Raw genomic sequence first — 26,003 nt, forward strand, 5'->3', positions numbered from 1 at the left:
GGATCTGACTATAGATTTATTTGACCTCATATACTTTTACTTTCAGTGGCTAATAATTTTTTACTTACTCGTTCCTTAAGCAAAACTATAGAATGTTTATTTCTCTGCTACACAGTCCAGGAATCAGTGGCTGAAGGATTTCTAGAAGCTGTATCTGGACCCTCAGGCTTCTTGTCACTGATAGAAACTCTCATCCCTGAACTTGTCAGTTACTTTTCTAAATCCATTTCCAGCCTCCACAATAGCCTCTGGCAACATTCTATGATTATTAGGAGATGTTTGAAAAAAAACCTCTTTCTGGTTTGTTTCAAACATGCTCATGTTATTACATCAGTGACATCTCCTAGTTCCTGCACTACAAGAAATGGCATATAATCTTATCATTCACTTCCACAGCAACTGTGACATTACAGACCTCTGTTCTAGCTTCATCACCACACTCCTTCAGCTGTCCCTGACTCTATAACCTACCCTGAAACATATTGTCAGGTGTTTCTGATGAGTCTTTGCAATACTCTGAGCCTTACTCTACTGTATCCAATTATCTCTGCTATTTATGTTGTTAATGAACCAAGCATTGTAATTCTTTCATTTGAGCCAACAACTCAGCTTCTCTATGTCAAATCTCCTAATATCAAACCACTCCTGACAGACAGCTCAAAGAAGACAACTTAAACTCAGACTGACGTGCAGAGCAGCACTGACACACATTTAGGAGCATAAGTTCATTCCAGAAAGGGGAGTTGGTGAAATCTGTTCTCTGCTTTTCTCCAAAAGTGAACAAGGGAGCTTTCCTGGAGGGTCATGCCACCCTGGTATGTAATGGTGTGATTCCAGAGGAGCTGGGCTTCAGTCACTCAGATTACCATCGATCCATGGAGACCTATACACTTACATCAGATTCATGTTTTATCCATGAGTAAAGAAGCTAGTGACCTAAGGCAACATTGCTATCAAACACACGAAACTTTAGGCTGTATTTCTTTCCTAATATTACACAGTGCTTGTTAGACAAGATTAGATACCAGGATTAGAAAAGGTTGGTTGGTTTGTTTGTTTAAGCAAACAGGTGAAAATTAACTCACCTAAAGGCAGCAACCACCAGCCAGATGATGCACTTTGAGAACAGTCAAGCTGCTGATCTCCACTAAAAGGACACATAATAGCTTCCTTTTATGAGAATGACCGCGTCCTTGAAAATCCTGGAACCGTGCAGCTCCGAGGTCAGTCAAGGTAGTACTTACTGCAGGACCAGGGCCAGGGCATGTTTTTTCCCTAGAAAAAGGAAGAAGCATGGTACTTAGGAACAACTTGGCTTCTAAGTTTAAGAGTCTAAAGTAAGTAGTGGCTCTCTTTAAATGAATGTGTAGTTTCTTTAATAAATTGCTTGAAGGGGCTGTAGAGCTTCCAGGAATGGAAGTTCTTAAGAGCAGGTTAGAAGTGGAGACCTTACATTCAAGCTAATACCTCAGCTTTACAGCTCCTCACCTCCGAATATTGGGCAAAGGTTTATATGAACACAGGCATCTTACAGAAGACTGAACAAGTTTTCTTCCAGCTCTGTGATTCTGCAACACAGGGAAATTAGAGGCAACTGTAATGAGGAGTGAACCCATGGCAGTTCTGGCACTGTACTCAGAGCACTGTTTGGATGGGAACATGTTTCTTGAATAGTTGGTGTCTAACGTGTGGCAGATTCCAAAAACTTAAACACCAATACTCTTCTATCAAGTCATGCAAGAAAAAATCGTTATTTGCAGAGTGACTGGAAAGCCAGTACTTATTACTGTGCCACTAATTCCTATGGTTTATGCAGAAATATAGAAATAAAAAATATACTGCATAGTACAGAAGTGGTAAACTGGTGCCTTAACAGGAAAGTAAAACCATAAAACTGATTATTCACATTGAAAGGCAGAACTTTTTAAAACACAATTCATTGAAATAAAATTATAGACAAATCAAAATGAAAAATTTCACTTAGCATCTTAACTAAGCCCCAGTTGTGCCACTGATTGAAACAGAAGGCTGCCATGGCCAGCTAGAATTTTATGGAAAATTGACCAAGCATTATTTCTTCAAAAGCCGGAGCTTCAGAGAAAATAACCAAAGGCATCCCATTCAAGTGCAATAACAGCCACGTGCCCCCCCTCCTCTCCCCCCCCCCCCCACCAAAAGCACTCAAATAGCAACATCATCTGCATTAGATGCATCCATACTACAAACGTGGTATATGAGCACTGTTTATGTAAGTATAGTAAAGACTGCATGCAATTTCAATTAATGACTGTAATTTTACTAATACAATCAGACTTTAATATTTACCAGTACAAATAGCTCAACAAAAATTTGAGGGAAAAAAGCATCTGCAAAGCAGCTACTTCATTGGAAAAAATATTTAAAGCTTAAAAATTCTTCTCAAGTTAAAATACAAATTCACACAGATTAAGAAGTGTTTCAATTGCTAGTTTAATCAGCCTGCACTGCGTCTCTGCCTCAGATTTGATACATTCATGGGCATAAGCATGCAAGCTGAATGAGCCTGACAACAGCTGGAGGAGAATCATACCCACTCTGTGCATTCTGTGATTGCAATTGCTTCAGACCTCTGAACACACTCAGACTGGGCAATATAACTTTCATCACCTTCCAAGAGCATCTGACGGCCTTCCTGCCTTGGTAAGACACCTTCATGTCCCCGCACATCAGTGTAGCTGAAATGAAGTCAGCTCAGAGTTGGCTGTATACTGAGGATCTGGAACACCTTCTTACAACAGGCCTGAACAGAGCCTGCTTGGAGGTCAAGCAGTCCCAACCGCATACATAAGAAAAACATTTAAATTAAAAGAAAACAAACTAACAGAGATCACTGTAACTAAAGAAGACTAGAGACCATTTAAAAAAAAATCCAGAATTGTTATTACAGTTACCTCAGGGTTGATGTTGGTCTACTTAATTTGATTTTGTCTCCAAATTTATTTGTTTATCTATTGAGCAACAGACTCCTTTCAGAGATTTGGATCGAATCGAGAAATCCAAAACAGTTTTAATCAAGAAGATTATAAGCCCCGGCCAAAACATTCCCATTACGTGACAGGCACAGAAGGCCCTATCAAGCACGCAGGCTTTGCTTGAAACAGCAGCTCTGATCTCTCCTAAAGTCACCCACCTTCACTATAAGGAAAATAGCTACAACTAATTTTACACAGTCAAATTCAGGAGATATTTTAAAGCTGCATAGGTGACAGAATCTTCTATGCAGTGCAATATACCACATAGTAAATTGCTCTATTTTTGGCACAAATACTTGCAAAAGCCTGTTGCATAGGAAAAACACTACTTGCTGCGTTAACACCAGCTGACAACCACAGTTCCAAAGGACTTTGGAAATGCAAAGCAAGTATCTATAGGCTTTGTGTTTGTAAACATGAATACATTCTTCATTTAAGCTTTCTGCTACCGGGGGGGGTGGAGGTGGGGGTGGCACATATAATATTTCCCTCATTTTATGTAAATATATATACATGTATACACATACACACACATATATGTGCCTACAATAATATAAATACAAAACAATACTACTTTACAGCCAGTGCATGTCCATTTTACAGCTGACATTCAAGCCACTCTACCATGCACAATCTAGAAAGATGACTTACAAACCATCCTGAGCTCTAGATGGTGCTATTTACTGCAGTAATAAGACAACCACAGCTAATTACCAGTACATCCAACACCTCAGGGACAAATGTTATTCCTTTGTTCAAAATTATGTAAGTTGAATACATAGATAGGAATAATGTTGTTTCACTTCATTTGCATTTGCCGTATGCCTCATATCTGAGGCCCGTCTCTTTTCCTGGAGGATGTACAAGGAGCAGTACACATGACATCAGGGTGAGGGGTTCTCAGTCTACCAATGCCTATACTGCCCCAAATGGCAAGCGTAGGCTGGCAGGACTGACATTAACTCAGTGGCTTTGGCATCACGCTCTACTGCACTGCACTGAGATGCCCATCCAAACTGTGTCACCTCTTACACTGGCATGACACCTGGAGTAACTTCAGTCCTAGCAGCAGCACTCAAATTAGTCTGCATCTCTCCAACAACATTTAGGTCAAGACAATTCTAAGAGTGGCTGCAAAAATGGCACAGCAGGCAGAGGCATTAGGACTGGGTTGCCCTCTGGCTCATCCACTGACCGCGGGAGCGACTGTGGGTAGCCCATAAAATCTCCCAGGGCAGGGCCCAGAGCCCACTGAGGTTGGAAGGAGTTCTTCTGTTCATTTGAAATAAGTTCTGTAGGGAAACTTCTGGCTTCTGCTCTTTTCCCATAAGATGGAAATGTGCACAACATAGAGACAAAAGTAATTAATATGTTTTTTAGTTTCCTCATGAACTGTAGTGAATAAATAAAACAAATGATTAAACATTTATTGTGCCTATTCTGATTCTCTGCCTTTATAAAATAAATAAAATAACTGCTTAAGCATTCGCTTCTCAAAAATGAAGTATTTGAACATCTCACAACTATAAATGTTTCTCTACTTTTTTTTTTTTAGGGCTTCTGCAAGTGGTTAGATTGACAGCATGGACTAGTAACTGTCTTAGTAGAGACAGATGCACCGCACATATCTTTTCCAATACACTTCACATCAGATGCTCCAGGCATGAATTTCTTAAATAGAAAGAGGCAACTGTGATGATCTGTCAACAAAATTTTATGTGATGTTGTGATAAACAACTGCCCACTGGTGACTAACTGCCAAACTGGCAATCTTAATTTTAACACTAACCATATAAAAATTCTTTGAGCCACTGGACTTTATTAAGAGGTTTCACAGATCTCTCATCTGGCCTTTTCTTTGACACGCAATTTGTTTTGGCATTTCCTAATAATTTCCTAATAATCTAGCCTGACATTTTGAAAACCTCCAGAAGGTTTCTCATTGAAGATGAGAAGCCTCGCATTCCTTAAGCATGTTTGAAAATTTCAGGTTAAGCTATAAATTTGTCATACATATGTATATATATATATGTGTACATATATGTGCGTATGTGGATATATATATATATAAAACTATTGATGAGAGCCATTTAAAATTTTCCAGAGAAAGGGTGCCAAACATTAAGCCCATGAAGATGCCGAAGAACTGGATTAGAGGAGAAAGCTAATCATGTTAGGAAACAGAGACTAGGTTTATCTTTGCAAGGTCGCAGGAGGAAGTTCTTCATGGGAATTACTCAAGTTTACTGCAAAGAAAAGATGAAAGGGAAATCACAGATGATCAACTTCTGTGTACCTCCCTGTTTGTGCAGCGGTTTTTGGAGGAGGGGCAAACAGAGGCTAACAAAAAACCCTGTTGCCTGGTTAGCAAATCACAAGCCACACTGATTAAAAAAACAAACCAAACCAAACAGGGAAAGGTTTAATTCAAATTTCAGGAGGAAATCAAAAGGCACATCTCTGCCCTGATGGTTAATCTGTAACAGATTTCAATTTCCTGCCTCAAAGAGTCAGAGCGTCAGACCACATCAAAGGAAAAGTCACCAGAATTTTAAGAGGGATGAATGCATTACGTCCCAGCTTCATTCGTGACAACAGTGGAGCTTTTCCTTCTCTGTGCATCAAAACACAAACAAAATACACCCCACCCACCTCCCAACAGTAAGTCTTCAGCAAGGGCCTTACACTGAAAAATTCACTCTCTTGATGGTCAAAGGCGTGAAAAAAAGGTCATGGACATTACAGACCTTACCATGGGAAGCATCTGGCAACATCATTAGGCAATGCTGTCAGCTGTTCTAGAGCAAGTCCCAGGCTGGAGTCCTTTCACATAGGGGACACCCAGCTCATGGAGACTCTCAGCCCTCCTAAAGATCAAAGACAACACAAACCTCTTTGCACACTGAAAAGACTCAAGTATTGTAATGCTGATTAATAGACACCAACGAGTGAGTATTTAAAAATATCCAGGTCACCAAGGAGCCTCAATTTTAAATAGAACGCAACTACTTGGTTGGAAGTCTAGCTCTCTATCAGGCGGCCTTTAAGCAAGTTGTATTGGCAAAGAAGCTGAAAACAAAAAAGAGCTTCTCCTGATTAAGCGGCTGATACTTTTCAGTCTGATCTTCTGAGAACTATTTTAGATAACATTCCAGTGCTTGTTGGTGAAATCCCAGACTTTAAAGGGATGCAATGACAATTCATTGCTGAATTACAATGGAATTCCTCTGTAATTACCCGTTACGTGCATCCACATTAATAGAAATAATTTCATTAGGACTGTTACGGTACCAAATACAAAATGTGGGTCCAGAGATCATTTTCCTAATCAGAAGAATCAGAACCCTGGAACTTTCAGAGAAGGCCTATTAAAATGTAAATAGTTTCTTTGAGATTTATATTGCCGTTTTCGAAAACAGATGCACTTCTTGATCATTCCCTGCACAGATTTCCAAAAAATACACTCATGAGTGCTAACTGAAAATCAATTGGGTATTAGCCTCAGAAACTCTTCTTACTACACGTACAGTCTTACTAGGATTGCTACACTTCACAAGCTTGCAAATGGCAACACTAGACATTGGTCACTTTAAGGAGACAGATTAAAACTAAGAAATAATAAATCAGATGGCAATGTGTGCCTGCTCCTCTCAACCAGCCCCAAACCACACTGCTGCGATGGGACAGGAGAACACCTGGTATAAACTGAAAGCATGGCACAAACTGGACAGGATATCGTGTACCTGATAGTGAAACACATCCCTTCAAACCCATTGAGTTGAAAGCTGCACGACATTGACGTTATTCTTCATCTCTTCAGCACGATGCTAGGCATCTGTCAGCAAAACCTGCATCCCAGAAGACCAGGACACACGTAACGCCTGGCTCAGTCACAAAGGAGGTAATACACAAGCTAAAGAGGACAGCAGATGGGGACACTGCTTGCCATATACTCTGGGTATGAACAGGGGAGATGCTAAAAATCCAGCTCAAGAAGCTTTAATCTTACCAAGTGCCCCAAGAAGCCTAAACCTCACATAGATCCTGTAGGCCACACTAAGACATGACTCAGCCTCCCTGTTGCTTTTAGTCCACTGCGTGTTATTCAGTATCATCTGCAGAGCAAAAGTCATCTTTCAAGTTTCCCTTTTGTTAAGCACTTCTTTTCCTCAGACATCAGTAATTGCAGTCTTCTAAGGCACTTCATCAAGAGCGACTTTTTACTACTCAGCTTCCCCACTGGTGGAAGAGCTGTGCTCCCAGTGACCTTTGGTCTGATTCTTGACATTCCTGCTTCTTACAGCACAGACACTTCTGCCCTACGCATAATGGTTGCTTTAGAGGAAAAAGGTTTGACATACGTCCACAAACACCCTTTTTTTTGTTCCCTAAAAATAACTTGAACCTCAGTCTCCCTGGTAACAGCCAACACCAGTAAGCCCTAGAAAGTCTTGGTTATTTTTACTGACAAGGTGAGCAGGAAAACCATAAAGCTCCTCTGAAATCTCTCATCGCTGCCAGCCTTACATCTCCTTTAATCCTCACTTAATAGTGTGCAGCAAAGGGCACTATGCCTGTACACAGCTGTGTTTAAATACCAAGATCCTTCCTGTGCTTTCATATTATAATGCTGGAAATGCCAAGAACAATTCCCTTATACCTTTCTTTCTATTAAAAATCAACACAGGCATGCATCTGACTGCATCCAGGCTCACTTTACAATATACAATGGAAGTCTCTGAGACTTGATAGACTTGGTACCAACTGACTGTTCCATGTGCAATACTTCATGAAAGCCATTTGATGTAAGAAAGACTAAAGATAGGCAAAAAAAAGAGAATGCCTTTGACATTTTTCAGTGGTAATGACTAAGCCTGATGCCCTTAGCTCCTCTGAGTGGTTAGCACCAAAGCACTGGGATATCAGAGGGCGAGGTCAGGCCCTAAACACCCTCAAACCAAACTCATGAAGTTCCCCGTCCTCCTCTACTAACACTCCACATAAGGCCCTTTTCTCGACTGGTTGGCAACAGCTCATCTCAGGTCAGATGCTGCTCCAGCAGGGTAAGGATGCAGAGCTCTCACTCATTCATGCCACGAAGTCTCGTTCAACTCAGCGGCCCCTCAGCAGTCTGTAGATGCTGGCAGTAGCAGATCCTGGTTACAGCTGTTTTCTTGCTGCTGTAGCATTGCCTTCTGTTGTGTACAGAACGTGCCTCGAAGAGAGCAACACGAATGGATTAGCTGTTTGGCTCCACAGCTCCCTGGCAAGGCCTTCCTTCAAGGCACCTCCCTCCAAATGGCCTATGGTAATGCTGCTGACAGCTGGAGAAGACAGGGATCAATCTAGCCATGTAATGTTTGCCCTCAGAAAGAAACACAACGATCTAAAACATTCAAGGAGCCAGCACATCCTGATTTTAGATCTCCATCTCAAGTTTAATAAAGGCTCTCAGACTGCAATACATAATTTACGTGGCATTCACAGGCAGAAGCCTCTGCATAAAGTCCCCTGGACTTCCTGGGGTATTGAGAACCCAAAGATCTCTGAAGAGTTTTTAAAGTCAGAAAGTTAAAAATAAAAAAATATCTTTTTTTTTTTTTTCTTTGAAAACATGACTCACTTCTGCATGGGAAGACCATCAAAACAAAACAACTCACAGACTTTATCAGCCTCTCTTGTGTTTTGCATTCATTTAGGCTGTAAATTCCAGAGGATAAATCACAGAAATCACAGAACACTTTGGGCTGGAAGGGATCTCAATGACCACCTGGTTCTAGCTCCCTACCCTGAGCAGGGCCCCCTGCCCCCAGCCCAGGCTGCCCCCAGCCCCATCCAGCCTGGCTTGGGCACTGCCAGGGATGGGGCAGCCACAGCTGCTCTGGGCAGCCTGGGCCAGGGCCTCACTGTCTCTGAGTGAAGAATTTCTTGGTAATATCTAAACCTACCCCTTTTAGCTTAAGGCCACTTCCCCTTGTCCTATCATTGCACTCCCTGACAGAGTCCCTCCGCAGCTCTCCTGTAGCCCCTTTCAGGTATAAGAAGGCTGCTGTGAGGCCTCCCTGGAGCCTTCTCTTCTCCAGGCTGAATAACTCTACCTCTCTCAGTCTGTCTTCATAGGACAGGTGCTCCAAATCCTGTTTTTATTTTTCCACATCATAGCAGCTCCATCCCCTTGGGAGTTAACCATCACCAAGTGAACGGCAGTCTCCAGTTATTTCTGCCTCTCTTGTACTAAATGAAAGCAGCACAAGAAGTAGAGAGCATCTTCATGTTTCCAATCTTGACAAAAAATACAGGCCCTGGAATCACTTGTATGAAATTTCTTTTATGTAGTGCCACTCACCCTCATGGCTGCAAAATTCCAGCTTAAAAACAAAACAAACAAACAAACAAAAACAACTAAGAAAGCATTTATAGCTTTCTTTTGCTTCCTTCTTGCTTTAGCAAGTAGGTTCTATTATTTACTTTCTTTAAAAAAGCTTAAAACTCAGCCACCAAGCATATAGCCAGACAGATACATTAATTGATGTCTTCCAGACTGGCAGCCAGGGGGGAAGAAGAGAGAGAATATATCTTGTTTTAATAAGTATTTATTAAAATAAACTTTCCGTTGGTAAATTGAAATGCTTTGCTGAGGGCTGTCATATTTGCCCTAAGTCCATTTCTATGACAAGTGCTGCTAGTCTTTCTGATTTGAATTCAGTTAATGATAGCCTGCATGGCTTTTAATCTAAGAGTCTCATTCATCATTTCTATGTTATCTGAAGGTGCAGTCAAAAGCAGAGAGGAGATGGCATTAAAGCAGACATGTTATATATCGTCCTTTTAATGTATGCTCAGCTCATTAACTTTGATTTGTGTCCTAGTGCGGGTCAGCTTCAGAACAATTAATATTGCGACCCTTTTCCTAATATGCACCAGACCCCTCATTCGCTTTATGCTGCTTTTTATGAAATAAAGAATTATGTCTTGGCATGTATTGTTTATTTTTTTTTAATTAATTTATTTATTTTTTTTGCTATGCTGTCTTGTTAAGAACACAGCAGTGTCTGCTAGGGTTTAGCACAGATAAGTGAAGAGTATCCTCTTGTAAGGACCACAAGAAAAAAAACAAGCATTTATGTCACACATGTTTAACAGGTAATTTTTTAAGGGACTTTCCAGCAAAATCGTAAGAGAGAAATTCCAGTGAACAGTCACCAGCTTGCTTACTTGAACAGACTATACTGACCAGCTTGTAAAGGTGCAGTGACTTCTGAGCCTGCAAAGTTGCCCTGATGTATATTTAAACCACTTGGATTGCTGATTCTGCCATCTTTTAATAGTATTGTCCAAATAAATCCATTACAACCCTTCGTCTTCATTTTCAGAAGCTTAAACATGACTCAGTTTGTGCCTGTCTTTCAGGTGAGTACTTCTGGCAAGTTTCTTTGTGACACGTATTGCAGGCTGGAAGACCTTAAATAGTTAAAAGCCAAATACGATGGAATCTTACAATTTTCTCTTCATTGACTTGGACAAGTTGCTGTTGGCCTCTGTTTTTCCTTCTGCCATTTCTCTTGTTGTTTTTATTTCTTGTTATGTATAACATTAATTGCATATATTTTCTCGCACTTTGTCTAATGCTGCTGAACTCATTTTCAGGGAAACAACTCAGCAGCATACCTGACAAGCTCCTATTTGAAGAAGCAACAAATGTGCTGCAGAACCATACGCTTACCATACTCCAGAGACAGTATGGTCCCGCTACTTTTAGATAATTAAAAGCCCACTGCAATTTCAACTGCATATGCTCAAAAGTTCATGTGGAGCAGTATAAAAGCCTGACATACCAACACCAGAACTAATAGGAAGCTCCTGTTGAAGACACACAAGAACCTGTGAGACCCAGACAATTCCAGATAAGATTTACTACGTCACAGAACATGGAGGATTTAACATTTGTGCATGTGTGGATAGTTTCCTCTACTTCAATAAAACCACTCAGGATAATCGTGTGGTCCTACTGCCCTGCATGTTGTTTTTTCCAAAGGCTACTGTACAACACAGCACAAGTGATTCAAAATAAACTAGCTATTTTTAATAAAACGTTACTTCACACAGCTCAAACCACCAATTAGGAACTTTAAAACAAAACATAATTAGGGTCCAGTTTTCAGCTTACTCTAGAATTGCTTTTTTTCCAACATAAATCAGCAACGTTTATTAAAACCGTTTAGATGGTAAGTCACATGGTTGGACCTACAAACAGCCAACTCAGACACCTCAAGTACTCAGTTTGTGCCCAGTTGCATAAAAATTGCAAGGGTATAGGCAGGCAGTCATGTCTCAGCCTGACCACTTCAATTTTAATCATGCAAAGCTTTATTAGACAATTACAAACATACAGATGGGGTCTAACTTGACAGATATATATTCAAGCAAGGGCAGAGAAAGGATGAAAAGAACAAAAAGATACTCAACAGGGAAGGTTGAATGTTTATTGTAAAAGAAAGGGTGACATAAGCCTTCCAGGTTTCTGGAACTGAAAGTACACACATGACTCACATTCATTGCCACCTGCTCATATTAGTACACAAAAAAATGAGGCCAGGAGTCAGTATACCTTGACGACTCCATCTTGTAATGCCTCAAAGGAGCAGGCTGTTCTTTGACTTCCCTCCTACAGTAATTAGCGTGCCAGAGACTGACTTCCATAATTGTTTTGCATTCACGTTTTTTCGTCTCGTCTAACTACACATGGAGAACTGGCTGTTGATTAGAACTTGATTCAAGCATCCCTTGGTATCCAACGCATCTGAAGCATGAGAGGGTAATTTTCATTCCTCCAGTCCCACAGGCTACACTCCTGGGGACAATAGGAAAGAAAACCGTCTGTAGTTCTCAGCTGTTTTCATTCCTAGCTTAGTGCCAAAAAAAAAAAAAAACGAACAAATGCTGTCTTTCCTCAGCCTGATTCTTACCACCCAATGCTTCCTTTGCACCAAGAAGACTGCTCTTCCATTCAGGCTGTTACTCCCATTGAATATGCCACTTTGTAATTCAAAAGTATCAGCTGAACAGGGCTAGTCACTAAAACATCACACACTATTGGGCAGAGGTCATAAAATTCTGATTTTACCAAGAAAAAGTAGCTTATTTGGTAGGAATGGGGAGAGAAAGACCATCAGAAACAGACCCTGTAAAATGCTAGGTCAAACTCAATTTGCAGTTAGAAGGTCTAACACAAGGAGTCCCAGGTTCACACAGAAAACACACACCAGATATCTCAAGTCATTAAATAACTGGAAGCAATGGCGAAAGAGTGCAACATATTCCAGCAGTGAGGATGCAAAGCTTCTGTTTTCGTTTATATTTGACAATATATGAAGAACAGTTAATCTGTGGAAAATTTTCAGTCAATCCATTCCACATGGACACGCAAAAGAGAATTGGCTTGAACATCAAGGGAATAAGAAAGGTGTTTGCTAAAACAGAAATTCATGTAGAGCTGTGAGTTGCATAAGCCTTCACCTTTGTGCTGCACGATCCTATTGTCTGTGCTATACCTTACTACATTCAAGATCCAGGCTTAAAATCATTTTTTTTTTTTTTTTTACTCTCTAAAAGATTGAAAGGTACATGTATTTGTTGCAAACCACTGAGTCAAGCCTCTAAGACTGAAAGCCATATTGTAGGGAAAAGCCCACAATTCTCTTATTTAAACAGCATTCTTATAATTTGCAAACACTGTCAGAAAGGCACATATAAGGTCACTGCCTGATTCATGGAAATTGTGATAATTTTTTCCCATAAAATTGCTGCAATAACTTCAAAACAGTGTATTATCGTCTATGATTACAGAAATTGAAGTGTTTTGGTGCCTTCTGTGTTTCAAGTAGTAACTGACAAGACCATGCAAGTAAATATTAATCAGCATAAAGCAACTGCTGTTGAAGTAGACTTGAAGTGCTCTTGACTGAAGATGTAGATAACATCTGAGGTGACAGATCTGATGCTTACTGAAAATTAGAATCATGCATGTTTATAAAAGTGTCAGAGACAACTTCATAATGCCACTGGCTGGATATGGGGGTTATATTTGTTTCAACTTTTGGAAGTCATATCAGAACTTCAGACAATACATGATGGATAAGTACCAACAGAGAGAACAAAAAGACCTTCTAAAAGCATTTTTGGCATGTGCAAAATGACCTTAAATAATTGCATTTTGATTTTTAAGCCCGACCTGCAACTCCTACAAAGTTGTCCAATACTAATGAGCTCAGTAGTTGTATGTCTGGTTCACCCTACCTCATGGTTTCTCTGTTTTACGAAATAAGCCACTAGCAATTCCTTGATAAACACAGCATTTGAATAATCAGCTAATTACCATGAAAACAAACACAAATAAAACAGTGATGTATGCTTCCATGTTCTGTAACACAGAGCACTATCTCATATAAGTGATTGAAAGAAAACTCAAAATCAAAACATTTGAAAATAAACTAAAGCAACTGCCTTCTCCGTTTCAGGAGACTGAATGTGAACACTGACTTCTTAAAACAAAAAATCAGCAGCAATTAACCTAAAAATGTCTGTTCAAAAAGGCTGGCTTGTACACGTGATTATGAGGAAATTAATTTCCTGAAATTTATAGCCACTCATAAAACCTGTAGATGCACATCATGACTTAGCTTAACTTTATTTTAAAGTGATATTGCGCAGAACGAAGGAGTTGTAGTTTCCTTAATGTCTTTTGGGCTTGGTGCTTAGTGTTAAATAGGTTTTATGAACAGAAAGAATAGCCCACTAATTTAATCTCTAGTCAGTCACCTCATCTTTGGTGACTGTTTAATATAAAATTAATTAGTAACATTATTAAAAACATCAAATGACAAAGAAGTGCAGCCACATGTGTTTTAATTTCCCCTTCTAGCTGCAAATGATGGCTGTTACCCAATGACTGGCTCTCTCTAAACTGACATCTATTATTCATACACGCTCCCCCTCAAAAACATACTGCCTTAATTTACACTGAAAACTTGGATCAACTCCCCACAAGGCTTGATGGTGCTTGTGAACTATTCAAAGCACAAATTTCAATCAAGACAGTCTCAGCTAGTCCTACAACTCACCCTCCTGTCTGTAGTGAACGTTAGTTCAAAATAATGTGAAACAATACACATTTCTTTTCAAATATATATTAAAGACTAGTTTCTCTCCATTTTTTTCCCCTGCTGGATATAGTTCTATATCCAGCCCTTAGACAGTAAACATCTGTAAAATCTCATTGACATAACTAAGAATACAGGAACTTGGCAACTTTTTTGGAGCATGCCATGAAATCTGCTCCGTTTCCAAGTGCCTGTAATGACAACCTGAACTTCAGTGCTTACCAATCCTAGGTGTGAATTTCTGATAAAAGCATCTGGCACTTTTGCTGCTGATTTCAACAAGATCAAGGTTTCATCCTAACACTTGTTGGCTAACATGCTTTAAAATGTGGGAAGTATTATGCAAATGCTGAGCTATCATGTTGCTCAGCAAGTTACCTTGCTCCAAGGTCACCACTGAAATTTCTCACCTAGAGATACATAAAGAGTCTATCGGAATATCCCGAGTTGGAAGGGACCCACAAGGATCAGTGAGTCCAACTCCAGGCACCACACAGATCCAGTAAAAAATTCAGACCATGTGACTAAGAGCACAGTCTAAATACTTGTTAAACTCTGACAGACTTGGCTATCTTAGCCCAGGTCAATTACGGAGTCCCTTTTTCCCATGGGCAGTTTTCCTGTGAGCACACACCAGCCAAACAACAGCCAAGAAAGCCTGCTGCCAAAGGCACAGGTCACAAACACACTCAGGTACTGTTCTTTACCTTTGCTGTGCACATGACAACTGTGTGTTTCTGGTAACAAGGACCAGAGTAAGTAGTACTTGGTTGATTCAATCACCCTGTGATTTAAGGGAAGCCCCTTAGGGACTGGATCTCAATTCCCACATCATGGGGGAATGCCTGTTGTGCGTGGCACCAGATATGCATAGATAATTCAAGCCTTTGCAAGCTTGCAAACTGGAAAGATGAGACAGTTGGCAAGAAGGGAAAGAGCCACGGAGCAGTGAAGGCCGCACAATACCTCAGTGCAGATGTGCAGAGACAACAGAAACGATGCCAGGCTCCACAGATTCTGATTTTCAGGCTAGACCAGAGTGCTCAGCAATCTGTCAAAGGCATGGTCTCACTGCCACGAGAGACCATTGCTTTAATTTCCTTACCTCAGTAATTTAAGAAACACCAGCCTTTATACACAAATGCTATTAATAACCTGGGAAAACAAAACCCTGCAAGGTAATTCTTGAAGGTTTTATGAATCCTTTCAGGGGAAAATGCATAATGATCTGTAAAAGCAAGAACCTCTCAGATTAACGAGAAGCCTCTGTCTCTAATACGGAAAGGCATTTCGGCAGGATCACACTGGCTGGTGTTCAGTGAAATATAATGCACACTGTACAGCAAGCCTGACAATTACTATATTCCCATTCAAGAACAAATGACAATATAGTAACATAATTTAATAATTTCCATTTAAAAAGTATTTCTTAGTTTATGCAATCCCCAACCTTTTCCTAAATGGGTATGATTACCTAATGCACTGTTTGCTTATTTATATTGGAAGTTCCAAGCATTTTCAGCACCTACAGACATGACATGATGAGACTGATCTTGTCTGAGCACCCCAGCAGCATAGTGACAATGGCACAGGATGTAATTGTTTGAAGAATGCCAGACAGTACCTTATCCCATTTTTCCCTACTTCTGGCCACTAACCTGGCGTGCTAACTGGCCTCAGCACACAGCTACAAGGCACTAGGTCCTGTCTGTACAGACCAACAGAGATGACTGATGATACCAGAGTGAGACCTAAAGCTTGGCAGGGGCCAATACACACCCAGATGCCATGCCACCTGCTGCAGGAGCTCAGCAGCACTGCTCTTCCACAGGTCTGCCAGCAGAAGACTGTAGGAGCATGTGCTTCCTCCCCCCCCCCCAGCCTATGGCAGATGCTGGACACAGACGGGTTGAAGATCGGAGGAAAAATCTTATCCCAGGTCTTTCAGCCCCAGGTGTATCAATTAGAGTTGCCTGTGATGGATATGGCCACCTCAGTAAGCTTCCATTTAATAATGAAGAAAATTTCAAAAATTCTGCGTTTCTATGGGCTAAGATCCATATTATTTCAGTTTTATTGGTAACTTCATACTTAACTAGCTATACTAAATATTCCATGAAATTTTATGAAGAAAAGATGCACCACTTGGACAGAATATGCAGATTTACCATCCTAATAAACTGCATCTTCTAGAAGGGAGTCTGCTAGTAATCCTGATTGCCTTGTCAGTCCAAACCCTTCACCGCATTCCCATTCAGCTCTTGGTACAGCATTCATGCTGATGGTACAGCGAATGTTTTAGTAAAGACCAATGAGGGTGATCTTGTGGCTGAAGGGCAAATTTTGATACAAATTGAGCCCAAGTCCAATGAAGACCACAGAGATGGAGTCTTAAGAATTTTCTTAATAGACTTCAAAGTCAGCTTGTCTCAGATTTGCCAAAAGCAGCTATGATTTGCCACTGCTTCTCTATCTCTTTAGATTCACACAGAACTGACGTATTTCCATGCAAGTTCTTAGAGGTTCAATGAGCCTCTAACACACATTGGAAAAGCAAACATGGCATAAATATTAAGGCAGCTACTCTTTGTTGAGCAAAATGTAAGCAAACAATGTATGGCTATGGAAGCAGGTGCTTCAACCCCTTATTTTTATATGAAAAAAAAAAGGTACAGATTACAGCACTCTTCTAAAATTTGGCAGTCACAAACACTTTCCATGTTTCTAAGCAATCAGATCACCACCAGCAAAAGGTTAACACGAACTGAGGACAGCTATGCCAAAACCAGCAACAACAATAAATAGTTCCACATGGACTAAAATAAGAGAGTCTCTGGACAAAACGTACAGGGAATGGATCAAGGCCTGGAGCAGTCGAACTGGTTGACAGAAGCTGCACGGGTTTGCATACTCTATCCGTGTTAGTTTTAATGCAAGCTGTACAATCAAACACAATGCATGCTTAAACCAGCCTGGGGGAAAAACAAACAAAAACAAAATAAAGTAACAGAAAAACACACTACACTACAAAGCAAGTAACCGAAAATGACACCCAGATCAGCCTGAGTGCTTACCAGCACCACTGCTGTGACACTACCAGCTTTCCAGCACAGCCACAAGCACGCTGACAACAGTCACGCTCCTGAAGTCAGCATGTCACCAGCAAGGCCCAGCACCACTTGGTAGGCTTTCATCAGAGTAAGCTTGATATTTGTTGCACTTGCCCTGAGGCAAATTGTGCAGCCCAGCCAAGCAAGGTGCTCGCAAGAATTCAAAATGTGCCATGTGCAACCAGGAGAGGTCTCAGTGTCTGCTTTAACTGTGGGCAGCTGCTACTGCGCTGAGTAGAGGTGTAAGCCCTCAGAGCTGAGCACTGCAGCTCCTGTCACTGTGTCCAACTCCCTCTGCCCCAGCAGGAGGGAGGGCCAGATGTGGGGCAGGAATGTGGCATTTAGGTCTAACACAGATATGAAAGAACAAGACTCCTTGAACTAGAGGTGATTACCTCGTACAGCTATCTGAAGATACTCTGGACTTAGACTAATGATAAACTAAATATATACACATATATTCTTTCTCTTGGAGTCTAATTGCCCTTCAAGGCTTGTGACTATGACAGAACGTGCTTTGTTTAGTCCAGGTTCTCCCTGGCTGAACTGGCCCTGAAGGGGTCACCTGGAGCACCTTCCAAAGCCAGGTCCTCAGACTGCTGTTACTTTTCACCCTGTACCTGCCAGAGCAGTTACATGACCGAGATAAATATTTCATGAGCTTCAACCACTGGCTCTGTCAGTAAGCCAGCCTTCAACTAACAAGTAGGCTACCTATACCAACAGGCAACTTTATCATCACTTATGTCGTATTCTTTTTATTCCATAAAAAGTACCCCTACAGAAAACAGAACACTGTAATAATATAAAATCATTGGTCTCCAGTATGGTAAAAGCTTTAATGGCAGGCACTCTTGAAAGATTTGGAGAAATAGCAGGGTTTTTGCTTGCACATTTTACTGTTCCATATTTCAGCCTGATGGAGATAAGAAAACAGAAAAGATGGTAAAGGTGAACTGAAAGCTCAGAGGAAAGTTAACTTTAGTCTTTCTGTTGATCAAACTGACACCCAGGAAGAAGGAAATTTAAATACCCTTTCTCAAAAGTTGTATCTGTAACCTGCTTCAAGCATACAGTATCAATGGGAATGGGACTGTTTGCAAGATTAGAGATTGTCTTGCATCAGGTCTTCCTATGCCTTGACTTCTGTGTCAAGTGAGCTGTGCCCCCACAACTCATTCTGAGCCCTTGTGACACACATTTAAAAAAAAAACAAAAACCATAAATCCTCGTTTCTATCCATTGATCACAAACAGCATCAGCAGTTCAAGTGTATGTTACACACCCGTCATTTTCTACGAAACACAAGCTAAAAGAGTTCTCACACTTTGTGTTTGGTAGCACTCAGCACAGCACATGGTATGTAATCACAATGAACCATTCCAAACAAAATCAGCAACTATGTTGTTAAAACAAAACAAATGTGAACGTCTTTCAGGATCGACTCGTTATTCACAATGCTGAGGAGGCATCAGAACAACCAGAACATTCAAGTCACAAAAACTGCAGAAAAATCTCGAGCTCCCTTTTTGGTGCAGCTATTTGGACAGTGAAATTCCTGATCTTAGATGAATGATCCTGTGCTGTCATACTTCTAAAAAATTAAAAATCAATGAAGTGGATCAAATGTCTTCTACCCAAAGCATTAAAAATAAAAAACACTTTTGGTATTTGGTAACTCATCAGAAAAGGTCAAGTGTTTCATGCAAATCAAACAATTATTAAGAAACATTCTCCCAGTCCTTAAGCTATTCAAATTTAAAGATAATGCAGCAGGGAAGGTGTTTTCCTTTCTTACTCATATTGAATTTTGTTAAAACCTTTTTGTCTTAGTTACTAAATTTTTGGGCTTCAATCTGGCTTCTCTCAGCTGTCCCCAATAAAATATAAAAAAAACTGTCTGCTTCAGATTTATAGCTTTACCTAAGCTGAGTGAAATAGATGTGTCGTATCTGGCCAACAAATGCCAAATTATGTGCAGTTTCAGACAGCTACGGGGGGATATATGGTGGGCTCAAGACAAGAATGCACCACAAGCAGAGATCCCTGAGATCACTGGGACAGCTGCACTCCCTCTCCTGCCATGCTTCTGAGTTTCTCCAATGCAAACAGCTAGCGGGGCCTGTATCCACACCACTCGTATGAAGAGCAAGTTTGTGTTCAAACACAGGCACTGACACACACTTTCACCCAGAGTATGTTGAGGCTACAGCAGCAGCAAACATTCACTGACCATACCACGTTCCAGCCCCTCCACAGCCACTTGTGTACGCTGAGGAAAGGGACCCGCAGGAGGTAACGCCTGGCTGGATACTCACTGGTGTTGAGCAGCCACATAGGTCTCTGGGGGGAATGAGAACCCCCTGCTGCTCATAAGATAATTTCAGGGTTGATCTGCAGCAGCAAAACTGGATTCGATCAGTCCAAACCCTGCATTAGCAATTCCATGTGCCTTAGGTACCAAAGAAAAGCTGTAAAGTATACATCAGTGACATTTTCAGTGTTCTGTAGTTTGAGTCATCAGTTATTTCCCCTCTCCCTTGTTTACTGCCTCAACAACCCATGAAGGAAGGGTGAAAGGCCAACCAATGAAAATACTGAATATTAAAAAGGTTAAAGGATACGATTATAAGTGAATTAAAAGTTTACAGTTTTGCTACTGACTGTGCTGGGGATATAAATGATGTTGTCTTGTTCTCATGACAACGGAGAGAAAGTGGGACAAATAAACCTGTTCTTGTGCAAAGACTAATGGAAATCAAGTGTTGTAAATTTAACTCTTTCTGTTCGCAATCTGCAGGCTGTGCACCTCCTGAGATACATCAAATGTACAGTTGGTGTGAGAGGCTTAAATAGCCTTTAGTGGCACTTCAGATCACTGATCTTCATGCTGATTGCAGTTATTATAAATTTAATTTTGAATGTTACTGGTATCTGAACGTCAGATCATCTATCCACTACAGTTAAGGAGCCTTGAAAACCCATCTTTCTTATGCAATAGATAATGCATTCCCATTTGTCTTTCTGATCATTCTGTTTTTAACGGTGGCACAGACAAGGTGCTTACGGTACAGAGCTCACAAGGCATTCTAAATCTAAAATGACCAACCCTTGTTGAAGCAGAAAGCCTGCAGAAGTGCTCACAAGGACACAGAATACTCAGGACTGTGTTATTATTATTGTTAATCACTTGCCCAAGAAAGTATGTTTAAGTGAATAATCTCAATTACTCCCTCAAAATTCAGCCTTAGAAATCTTAGCTGCTGGAGATAGAAACAGCAGTTAATTCATATAAGACAATTACTTGTATTTCAAGTAATAACATAATATACCAAAATAGATGAAAAATGGTAAGCAACTAATCTCAGGTTTTGGTGAAGTCCTTGAAAGGCATATGACATTTTAACCAAACTAACTCTATTCAGTGCCACGTTAAATGGATTACAGATAATGAAAAGAATTCAGTAATTTGTTTTCATTGAGAAATCATATTGGACTATGAGAGCTCTAATGATCAACTAATGCTAATCCATGTATTTTATTCCATCACAATCCACTGAAAGCAAGTGGCAGATAGTGGAAGAGATGCAAGAAAAAAATCCTGAGCAGATGTGCAAAACAATTTGATTTATTTAGAATGATAGACCCAGTAAAAATATTAATTTAGAACAAAAAGTATTGTACCCCTAACCTGTATTTTAACCTTGCTTTGTATTTAACACTACAGGACATACTGAGAAGGGCCTTGATGTACTAGAGGTGTAAGTTGATTCTGAAAGTAAATAAGTCCAAAGAGTGAATAGCGGTTGAGTGTTACTGCCCCAAAATGCTACTAGAGGACTAGTATGATCACAGGACTATAAAACAGTAGCAGAGAGGAACCAGCAGATTTTTAGGTTCATGTACAGCAGAGCTCACAGCTGTCAAAATGCCACATCCACTTCTCATGCCCACATTTTCAAAACAGATTGTTAGAATATGTGAAAAGACTTCAGAAAATAAAACTTCACTCAATGGCTGGGGAAAAACCTTTGGAAAACAAATTCATTTTAAAAAGGTAGAGAGAGAGATCAGCTTGGGGAAGAAAATATCTAGTACTAAAGAACTCTAATTTGGTCGAGAAAGACATAATTATATGCAGGAGGAAGTTATACCTGTCAAATTCAAACTCTCCTTCAACACAGTCATTAACAGATTAAAAAAAAAAAAAAAAGAAAAAAAGAAAACCTCACTAGATTCATGTCTGAGATGTCAGGAGACTGTGTTAGTTTTGGCAGAAGTGGAGCAGGGGAGAGACAAAGCACGGAGTCTCAACATGAGCAGAAAATGTATTATACACAACATGTCATAAGTTTCAAGAGCCTACTCTGGTTTGCAACTTCATAAATGTTAAAATTAATTCAGTGAACACAAGGGTTATATAGGGGATCTTAACCACATTTTTATTTCTTTTTTTTTTTTTTTTTAATGAAGCCTACATATTTTGTCAAGCAACAGTGTGGATTCCACAGAACCGCATCACACCCTTAAAGCTACACAGCAATGAGCAGAGGTAAGCCATATTTTTTTCCGTCAAAATGTTTTTAATTAAGTTACTGTATTTCATGAGAGGAACAGTCTTCTCTCCACTGGAAGCAACTTACAAATCCTAAAATCTCTCAAAAAGAGAAAAGCAAAGGATTTGGAAGTGTAGCTAATATACCTCACATTGCCAAAGTGTGCAAGCTAGCTCCTGTCTGACACCACCTTTCATGAGTCACCCCAGAGTATGCAGATTAAGAGGGCTGACCAGGCTGAGTGTTTTTTTTTTTTTTTTTTTTACCATACCTTTTTTCTAGATACATATTGCCGGGTGGGGCAGCATGCTGCTGTTCCAGGAGCCAAGAGAGACAGCTCCACATCAAGTCCTCACCTCTCCACCAAAAACTGAACTACGAGATGCACGCTGACTCTTGCCACACAAACGCTTCTCATATTCAAAGCAAATGACCACCAGCAGCAGAGGAAAAGTCACTGAAATGTATTTAAGAAGGTTCAAGCTAATTTAGTCAAACATTAGAAAAAGGTCTGAAAACCTAGAGTGCATAACCAAAATAGTAAGACCTCTCTGTTTACCATCAAGCTTCTGTATCTGAAGCAATTACAACTGCCAGTAGTTTTTTGGCTCTCACATAACCCCGTCAATGCCCATGCCACTAAACCACTTGCTCAAGCCATGTTTCATCCTCAAAAACATGAAAAGTCACATTTTTTGTTACATATTGAAGAGCAATGAACAGCAGCTCTGTGTCCATGAACTCCTGTGTGGGACACCACGGCCACTCACGGAGGGTCCTCTTGGTTTCCAGAAGGGAGCCGATGCCCCAACTGCTCCTCAGGAGAACAGATACACACTGCTTACAGACTCACAAAGATATACAGATATAAAACAGTACACACTAGAGTTTCCAAATGCTGTCACAATGTTTCACGATGTTTTCAAACAGCTCCCAGAGATCAAGGTCCTGCCAGCTGCATGGGGTTATCAGTCACGCTCAACAAAATGGCTGCCCCCACACAAAATGGCTGCCAGTCCTGCGGCAATTTTAAGCTCTAACATGAAAATATACTTTTCAATATGAACCCCCGTAGCAGAACAACAACTGCTTATTACAGGCAGTCATTTTAGTGGATTTGGTATGCTATTTAAAGAGAACTTGTTAGAAAACAAGATGAGATGTATCTTAACTCATAGTTCTGAGGAGATATGATAATGTACTTTGGAAAGTAACCCAGTGAAATTCCTAAAAATTATTGTGCTGTCTCTACAGCCCATAGTGTAACACTGTACTAGATATAAAATTTATATTACGAGAAAATTATGAGGTGTGAAATTAAGTATTTCATTAAAATATTACCAAAACAGCAAACATCCTTAATGAATAAACAGACAAACAGAAAACTCCATGGACTTTGCTGCTAGTTTAAGACAAAAGAGCCATCACAGATCTTAGTTTGTTTTTTTTTTTTTTTTTTTTTCTTCTAATAATATCTTTATAAAGAATGCTGTTGATACAAAAGTGATGGCTGTGAACAATTTTTTAAGTTGCTGATGTGCTTCAACATCACTTTGCTTCTCAGAAAGTGCAAATGGTTTAATAAAAGGAAAAATGAAAGCAAAGGAATATTTTCAGAGAAAAATGTTCCCAGCACGTGATACTAAACAAACAAACAGAAATACGTGTTTGTTTGTTTGTTTGTTTTCCCAAAGCATTGAAAGCACTCTTCTGCATTTGATCCTTTTAACAGGACGAGAAAGAACTGCAAGCCAGGGAGTTTGTTTTTGCTTGGAGTAATCACACAAACATACCACCATCCAAGTGCCTTTTCTGCGAAAGTGAGGCATACCCACTCGGTGTTCCATGCAGTGCTAACTGGCCAGCGCAGTGCACAGTTGCAGAAAGAAGCAGATACTCACAGACTATCCTCACTTGTGGGGGCTACCTTATCCACTGGAATGAAGAGAAAATGGCATGGCTTTGCCTGTCCCCTCTCTTCCACTAGTGGCTTCCTTTGTCACATCACACTGGAAAGAGCAGAGGGAGAGGTAATTTCCATTGAAATTCCCACATCACTATTTCTTGAAATCAGGAACAGCACGATAGTGTCAATTTTCATCCTCGGTACACTTTTTTTCCCCTTTGAATTTAAGCAGGAGATGGCAGGGACTTCTCAGCTACAGGCAACTGAGATACAAACTTAATTTTAGGCATAGTTTTATGCTTAAGAAAATGAAATAGGAATAATACTTGGGCATTTCTGCTCAATCAGCAAGTAGCTGAGATGAGAGTTTTCAAGTAGGATGAATAAACACATTGGCCCAGATAATAACAGTAATTTAAGGCCCAGCACACTGTTGCTAATAAAACACATCACAGAGAGGCGGGAATTTAGAAATACTCCACAAAGCTCTCTCCTCATCCACAAGTCCATCCAAGATCTACAACTGTCCCTCAGGCTCTCTTTTAAAACACAAAGTATCTCATCGTATAATGTCCCCACGTCATAACTAGCTGTGATGGACAGAAGTCTCTAAGGAGTCTAAATGAGACGAACTAGTGACTGCAAGCTCAGCAGGCAGGATCTATATATAGATTTTCAGGGCAGAAGCAGGCCTGCTTTGTTTAGAGGCATGTAGTTGTGTAAAAGGCCTTAAATGCTTATAGCTGAATTACAAAAGCATAGAAAAGGTGCAGGTTTTACAGTAGCTAAGAAGGAAGCTTTCAAGCGTAAAATCACAAGATCACAAGTTTTCTTCAGATGTGTCACTGGCACAGCACCTGCTCCTAAAGCAAGTGCCCGTTTTCATAACCAATTGTTTGGTATGCTGTAACAGTGATAGATGAGCACTTATCATCAGCATTTTAAAGTGTTCATTATGGGCGTCTGTCCCATTCTGTGCTGCACTGTGTCATTTTAATTAAGATTGTCCTGCTGCTCTGTCAAGAATATTAAAACACCAGCTACAAGTTCTTCCGTTTATTCTTTACCTAAAGTTATACCACGCACACAACACATATGCAGACACAACCTACAGTTTTTAGGTGATGTAAGGGAGGATAATCTAGTGGATAGTTCATCTCTGAAGGAGTAGATAATTCTCATGTGAAAAATAGTTACCAAGTCTTTCTTTAACAATGAAGAAACACATTCAAGTTGACAAAGGTCAGCTGTTGGTGTATATAGGTGAATGATTTTTTATTGTTGTTGTTTTTCTCCTTCCTGTTCATTCTGACTTGGGAATACAAAGGCTGTGCCTGAGAGGGGATATAAAGTATTGTTTGAAAACAGTGACTATTGTTAAACACATGCAACAGATTTTTACTTCAATCTTAGGACTTATCCTGCTCATTTGGAATTACATAAACTACAAACATAGTGAAGAGATCATCTAAGAAACCATTAGTAAGTATGGGCTGGGAAGGAACTTTCCAAAGGTCAAGATGTAAGCTGTGCTTGTGTAAACCTTGTCTCTTTTTTGCTCAAACATTAGCATATCACCTGCTATTTCCAGTAGCTGATTCAAACCAAACCAAAAACAGCTTTTAGCTCTTGTCAGCAGTATACCTTGAGCATCCCTGCTCTTACCAGAATATCAGACTGAAAATTTCCCCTTTCCCAGCATCTTTTTGCGGTGAAATCAAGAAGCGTTTGCAAGCCTGAAACACAATAAAGCATTTCCTATTCTGACAAATGTTATTAAATACTGCTTTGAAAGACCATTATTACAAAACCCTTAACAAGTGTTATCACTGTCAGAATAGAGTAAAAGGTGAACTGGAAGGAACACCCTAGAAGATATTTTAAACAGTACAGTCGATATTAATCTGTAGCTAAATTTCTGAACCCAGAACACTTGGGACTCTGTATTCTTTTTCACTGTTTTCTTTAAAAATTAAGAATTTGAAGCATGATTACTTTATAGACACGTGTCCTTCACTGCATTGTCACATAATCTATTGATCATAGATCTATAGGCAGGAAAATGAGCATGTGTAGTCATTTCAGGCATGATTCCAGAATGTAGTCACCTGGTATGAATGTCCCACAAGGACAGCAGTGTCTGCTGCTGCTTTGGAGGGCTGCCTTCAGACTAGCGTTCTGTGGACTGCCTAGCTGGTAAGTCAGCATGGGCCATACCCAGCCTTAGGAGCTGCCCCTCCATCACTGCGCAGCACCAGACA

At 40.2% G+C, this 26,003-nt stretch overlaps 1 protein-coding gene across 16 annotated transcripts in view; it reads right to left on the bottom strand.

Moving 5' to 3' along the window:
• The window catches only part of OTOS (otospiralin), a 455,029-nt gene that overhangs the window by 140,347 nt on the left and 288,679 nt on the right, over positions 1-26,003 (bottom strand). For 14 of the 16 annotated variants that reach the window (XR_014696049.1, XR_014696051.1, XR_014696052.1 and 11 more), the window contains one exon: positions 1,086-1,275. The exons of 1 other annotated variant lie outside the window; for it this stretch is intronic. The gene's annotated coding sequence lies outside the window, so the exon portion shown is untranslated. Of the gene's footprint in view, positions 1-1,085; positions 1,276-2,646; positions 2,809-26,003 lie in introns of those variants that run through there. One more of the 16 variants, XR_014696059.1, reaches the window with a different exon arrangement.

Source organism: Aythya ferina (assembly GCF_964211825.1).
Source record: "Aythya ferina genome assembly, chromosome: 9".
NCBI classification, from domain to species: Eukaryota; Metazoa; Chordata; class Aves; order Anseriformes; family Anatidae; genus Aythya; species Aythya ferina.